General features: G+C 49.8%; 1 protein-coding gene across 2 annotated transcripts in view; it reads right to left on the minus strand.

The window, feature by feature from the left end:
• The window catches only part of PAK2 (p21 (RAC1) activated kinase 2), a 42,728-nt gene extending 38,290 nt beyond the window's left edge, over positions 1-4,438 (minus strand). The window contains exon 1 of one of the 2 annotated variants that reach the window (XM_082767735.1): positions 4,371-4,438. The gene's annotated coding sequence lies outside the window, so the exon portion shown is untranslated. The remainder of the gene's footprint in view (positions 1-4,370) is intronic. The other variant, XM_082767736.1, reaches the window with a different exon arrangement.
• Positions 4,439-6,567: the final 2,129 nt, after the last annotated feature.

Here is a 6,567-nt window from a genome sequence, read left to right on the forward strand (position 1 = left end):
TCCAGGACTAAACGACAACTGAAATTTTTGACAGGAACAGTGATGGAAATCTGCCACGGCAATGTATCATCTTCATCCAAACCCACCTCTGCACAGCTGTGGCAGGGATGTCTTTTTTCAGAGCTTAATATCTGCAGATGCTCGTGCATAAATAACCAAACACTGCTGCTTTTCTCAGAGCCTGTTTTCTTCTTTACTCACCATCCACAGTCAACACACCCACACCAATGCTGGGCTTACATCTTTTGGGAAAAGATAACTGATCTACTGCACAAAGCTTTCTAGGAGTAATATTACATTCTCCTGGCAAGGGATGTTCATTAAAACACATTCTAAGCACCAGTACATCATTAGAAGAGGAAGCAAAAATTTGTAGAAGCACTTTGAAATTCATAAACAGAGATTAGACATATTGAGAATTTCAAAATCGACTTCTCTTGACTGGAAGAAAAAAAAAAAAAAAAAAAAAAAAAAAAAAAGCAGCCTCACCGATTTCTGCAGCATTTCAATATCTCATCACCTTCAAACACATAGGGAATGCCTTTTGTTAATTCACATGGAGTGACTCTGACCACCTCAAATTCACGCAAACAACAAAAAATTGTTAATTTTAAAGGTGCATTCCTAACCTCACGGACAGCAGAACTGCCCTACATGTGCCAGACCCTCGTACAATTTCAGGGCTGTAGCAGCTCGGAGCAGGGCACTAAGATCCAGCTGCCTGGGGAAAGGACCCGAGCTTCCTCCCATGCCAGCTTCTGGAGGAGGATGCCAGAAGCAGAAGAGTTTAGCAAGAGGCAGGACTCTGCAGACACAGTTCCGAGATGGGAAGTTTCTCCCTCAAGAGCGATAAAAGGTGAAGTTTCACATAGAATAACTGTTTGCCAGAAGCTAGTTTAAAAAAAAAAAAAAAAAAAAAAAAAAAGTTTCCATCCAAGACCCACAAAGAAAACTCCAGCAGGTTGTCCACTAAGCTGGTCCTCCCCAGCAGCTCAGGAAGGCCAGCAAAGTGCCACCAGTGTTGGACTGGGAGCTAAGACATGCCCACAGTTAGCTCTCAGCAAGGAGAAGCATTTTCAAAGCCTGATTAATTCCAGTTCCCAGCTGGGAAAACAGAAGAACAGTCAACATAAAAAAACCTACTGAGTCAGACACACAACAAGGCCCAAACCAGGGGTTCCACCTGTTTCAGGCACTCCACTCATCAGTCACAACACAAGCACCGAAGCGCATGTTTTCCAGCTAAACCAAAGCATGACCTGACACAAAACCACGCTTGGAGACCTCACAGGCCACGAGCAGCACAGCAAGGCCTGGATACAAAGATGAGCTCTGCTTACCCTTAGCAATGTCAAGTCCTGCAAACACTCAGAGCTTGCCCGAGATGCCTCCCCACTCAACCCGACCTTGCTGGGACGCAGAATCAAGCCAGCACTGGGCCAAGTGCTGCATTTATCGTTTCTGAGACTCAGCCGAGTAGCTCAGCCTGGCATTCACGCACTTGGGCTGATTAGTTATCTGTAACAGCGCTACACTTCGCAGGGCAAGGAGCAGTGAGTAACCTCAGTGTTTGCAACATAAAACTTACTGGAAATGTTTGTTCAGCAGCCACAGCAGGCACAGAAACCTCTCCAAGACAACACTGTGCAACTAGAAAACTCCTGAAGTTTTGGGCCAAACCTGATTTAGACTGAGGAAGGAGGGAGGGGTCTCCTTGGAAAACTGCAAATTGAGCAGGCTGCAGTCTTTCTGAATCTCTCCTCCACTCCAGGACAGCGCCTCCGCTTTGATGAGAAAAGAGAAGAACTGGTCCCAGTAATCAAGTTTTTAGAAAAAAAGGAGAGAAAATTCTACAACCACCTTCTTTTGGCGACTCGCTTGCACCTTTTCTCAAGCGCCAGCAGCGCTGTCATTCAGGAGGGTGCATTCGCTCTGTGCCTCTGCAGTCAGCCTGCTGCTGCTGCTCCAGAGACAAGTCCTAGTCCCAGCATTACCACATCGGTGTTAATCCAGCTTGAGAGGAATCTATTTGATAAGCTCCAACCTGGTCCAGGCCCATTATTCTCATGGAACCATCTCAATTACAGCAAGCACACTCATCCACTCACCATAACCAAACTGCAGAATTCACTTTATTTTCACAAAACACCAGCAGAAGCTGTTTTACATTAAACACGGGTGCTTGAAGAGCTTGAAAATGCAGTTTCTCAAACGTCTCGAGGCTGAGCTGAGCAGGCAGCAGCCCTGCAGACGTTTTTTCTGGCTGCTGAGGAACTCGCCCTCCTCCTGCTCTCCCCACCTCTGCACTTCCACTATCTTTTCTTCCTAGTTTCTTCAGGGAGTCAACTCCCTTTCTATGCTTTCTTCTCGAGTCCCAGTTTCTGACCCCAGCAACTGATCTTTGCTCTGTTAGCGCTGGGCCCAGCCATTCAGAGCAGTGTCCCTGTAACTACAATTTGTTTTCAAAACAAATCACTTTTTCTTTGTTGTGGCTACCTACGGGCATGTCAATAAATGTGACTGAATATACTGGCACAGGGAAGCTATCAGCGCCTCAAACCTTCTGACACAGAAAACAGATAAAAGGTTCAATTAAAACAAGACTGATACAAGAACTCTAAAGCAGAAGTAGCTCTTATTAGTGAAACACACAGACCTACACTCACATCCCTACAGCCTTTATACCAGCACAAGGACAAAATCAGAAGCATCAATACCCTTACCGCCTTTCCTGAAGTTATTTAGAAACCAAAGGTGCTCGGATTTTCCCTTTTAAATGCAGCTGAAAGGCTGACTTAAGCAATGCAAGCATGCATGAGTTTTTAAAAGGACACATTTTAAAATAAGCACAAGATGAGACCTGCCATACATGGTCAAAGCATTCACCCATCCACTCCAGCATCCATCCCAGAGAGGAAATGAGAGCAGGTGCCTCCGGAACAAATCTCCCCAAGTTGGCCAACCGGGCGAGTTGTAACCGGGCCCAAATTTCATCCCAGTAAATCAGCCCTGACAAGCTGCCCCAGAGCAGCTCAGAGCGTGCGTGCCTCCAGCTCACCAAAACATGTTGCACTCTGTTAAAACTTCAAAATACATACAGCAGATGCTGACAGACATTTCTATGGTTGCCCATTTAGTTGCCCAATGTTTTTAATTATGGCATCTGCACAAAGCAGACACTAATCCGATGTGCAAGGTAGCTCAAAGACTCTATGTTACTGCTTTTTTGTTCTAGCCTCAGAAACTGAAGGATCCAACCAGTAGACGTCAGAGGACGGCTTTTCCTTCCTCTAGAACATCGCTTGGTGGATTCTGACAAACCATTCCAATTCCTTTAGAGATTCTACTAAAAAAATTGTAATGCAAAGGCTTTACGTTTTCAGCTTCTGTGCCACTTCTATTTCAGTCTATTAGTCTGTAATAATAAAAGACCCAATCCCTCCACTCTCAGGTAACACAAGTCTGGAACAGCACGCTTGGTTACACGCGGATGTTTTGTAGCCTGCTTCCACAGTATCTCTGCGAGTTAAATCACCTCCATCTCCTACAGGAAGAAAGTGAACCACCAAGTAGCCAGTTCCCTTTTTCTGAGGGGGGGAGGCACCACTCCGGGATGCACACCCTGAAGTCAGTCCACACCGAAAAGCACAGCCTGGACTTTTTTTAAAAGAGAAAGACCGCTTTGTCAAGCATAAAACACATCCAAAAAAAAAAAAAGAAAAAAAGGCAAATGCAGAAAACCACACAAATAAGAGGATTAAAAAAACACTGTATGCCATGCCGGAATGCCCCCTTACCGTGCCAGTTATCATGATACCTCCAAAAAGGGCTGTAAAGCAGCTCCCCCCTCAACGTCAGAGGGGCAGCACGGCCGGATGACGATGCTGCTGCTGCCGCCCGGGCCTGAAGGGCAGCCGATGGCCTCCGGGCTCCCAAACCAGCCTCGGGGAGGTTGCTGGCAGGCACCAGGCCCCCAGCTCGGGCCCTGCCGGTGACAGGGCGGCGGCAGCAGGCGGGGAGGCGGCCCCGGGGGGCAGCCCCGTGCCCCCTGCCCGGCCACAAAGGAGCCGGCTCCCAACCTGCGCCGCACCTGGGCTGCGGAAACCGCCCCGAGCGGGGCTTTTCCAGCATTTCTACCACAAACACCCCGCTGCTGCCCCCCGCACCCCACCCCGCGGCAACCACGGGGCAGCGAGGGCCCCTCACGGCCGGGCCGCTCCCGCTCCCGCTCCCTCCCGGGCCTCAGAAGGCGGCGCCACCGCGGCCGCTTCCCGCAGCGCCCCGCAAACGGGGCCGGCCCCGCCGCCCGCAGGCCCGGGAGGGCCCCACAAAGGAGCGGCGGGGCCGGCAGGTGGGAGCCGGGCACTCACCGGGCTGAGGCGGCGCCGGCCGCCTCGGGGAAGGGCGAGCGGGGCACGGCCGCCACACGGCGCCTCTGCAATGGCGGCGGCGGCACCCACCGAGGCGGCGGCGGCGGCAGGAGCCGGAGGGGGAAGCGGAACCGCCGCGCGTGGCCACAGCCCGCGAGGGAGGGGCGCCGCCGCCGGGACTACAATTCCCGGCAGCCCCCGCCCGCGCGGGGAGACGGGGGCGGCGCGCGAGGGGTGATGGGAAGTGTAGTCCGCGCCGCTGAGGGGAGGCGGCTGGGCGGGAAGGGGACCCCCTGGGGGGGTCTCCGCGCTGTCTCCTCACGGCCCCCCAGAGCCCAGCGGTGTCCCCCTGGGGTACGAGGGGCCGGCTGGGGGCACCCCCCGCAGCTCTGAAAATAAAAACAGGAAAAAGCCAAGGGGCGGAGAGACCTCGTCCAAGCCAGCTCTCACCCAGCCCTCACTTCCATCTTTCTCGTTCAGATCTATTTCCTTCATATTTCGTTGATGAAAACCAGCTCGCCCCCTGCTGCCTCTCCCTCAGGCCCACCGGAGCCAGCGCTCCCAGCCAGGAGGCCACAAATGGGTGCCTGGGAGCACCAAGCGGGCTGAGCTTCCTCATCCGCACCGTGTGCCACCCTTGCTCGTGCCCTGAAGGTGCTGGAAGGGGCTCATTTTTGTCCCACAGCAAATTAACACCACCCCCACTAAGTTTCCTGGTCAATTGGGAGTCCACGAGCTTGGTGCTCAGCATAACTTCTGGTGTCGCCACTTCCATCGGTGAGCTGAGCCATCTCATGTAACTACTCACACCCAGGTACCAAGAGATGCAGCAGCAACACAACTGAGAAAGCACCACATGTGCCCTCAAGTCATCTCCCCTCAAATCCCTGACACATCTAGTCTTCCACATTAACTTCCCCAGACATCCACCTGCCCTGCAGCTTGGATCTCACCTCTTCTGTCAGCCCAGGCTTGGAGCAACGTCTGATTTTTCCTTCAGAAGGGCACGCATCAGGTAGCCCCTCTTGATAAACATCTTACAGGAGAGCTTCCCCTACAGCCTCACGCCAGCACACAAGTCCAAACAGTGCATATCAGCCTTTCCAGTTTGTTTGCTTTCAGCTACATTAGGTCATCATTTTCTGTTACTCTCCACAGAGCTACTGCAGTTCTTGCTCACAGAAACCTTGCCCCCACAGATCCACAGTATTTTGGCCACTTTCTTTCTTCATCACTTCTCCTTTCATATTGCTTTGTCCCTCTCCAACTCTATTCCGTATTTGACTCTCCTTTTTGCTCAAGCTAATTCGTCTCTACACTGTCATGTACCTCTCAAGAAACTACAGATTTTATGCTTCATGGTTCCCTCAGCTCTGCTTTCCTTCCCTATAAAATCTTATTTCTCCTTGCTGCTTCAGCCACATACCCCTAAACCCGCCCTATTCCTGCTCCAAACCCTTTTCAGAACCCTTAACCCCCTCCCACTCTTTTGTCTCCCCAGGCACATTTTCTTAAAAGAAACTAGGAGTACTTTGTTGCTGTTACACATTCATTGGTGATTCAGAAAGCCTTAACTCTTAAAATGGCCTTTAATGCCCCCTTTTCTTTCATTGCTGCAGTTCCTTTAATTCTGTCCTTATACCTGTTAATGATGAATAAATTGCATCCAACCTATGTATCTATGTTCTCTTGCTAATAACTCAAACTACCATGCAGTCACCTCATTTCTGCCAGATTTTTTTTCAAATATTTTTTTCACTGCCTCACAGCTCCTCTGCACTTAAAAGCAATTCCTGCAGGACTGGCACCTACATTCTGCTATCTGGCACGCACCAGGGCATGCCTGTTAAATGCAGTGATTGCTTGATGACTCTAGTTTCTGGTATGGGAGAGAAAGTTTAACTTGGAGATTAATTCCTTCATGCTTAACGCTACAATATTTATTATACTTATTTACAGCTTTTAAAGAACATCTATTGTACTTTAATTCAAATGCTATGCATTTAAAAAGAACAAATACTTGCTATTTGCCATAGCAAAAACATCCACTGAAATTTCTGCAACTTCTCTAATATTTTACATTAATCAGAAGCAGTGTTACTCCAGCTCACCTGAAAACCTCATCAATGGGATCTTGATGAATTCTCAGTAGATATACTTAGTAAACAAGGAGCAACACAAGCTGATTAGTGCACTG

This window comes from Aythya marila (genome assembly GCF_965140915.1).
Source record: "Aythya marila genome assembly, chromosome: 9".
Taxonomy (NCBI): Eukaryota; Metazoa; Chordata; class Aves; order Anseriformes; family Anatidae; genus Aythya; species Aythya marila.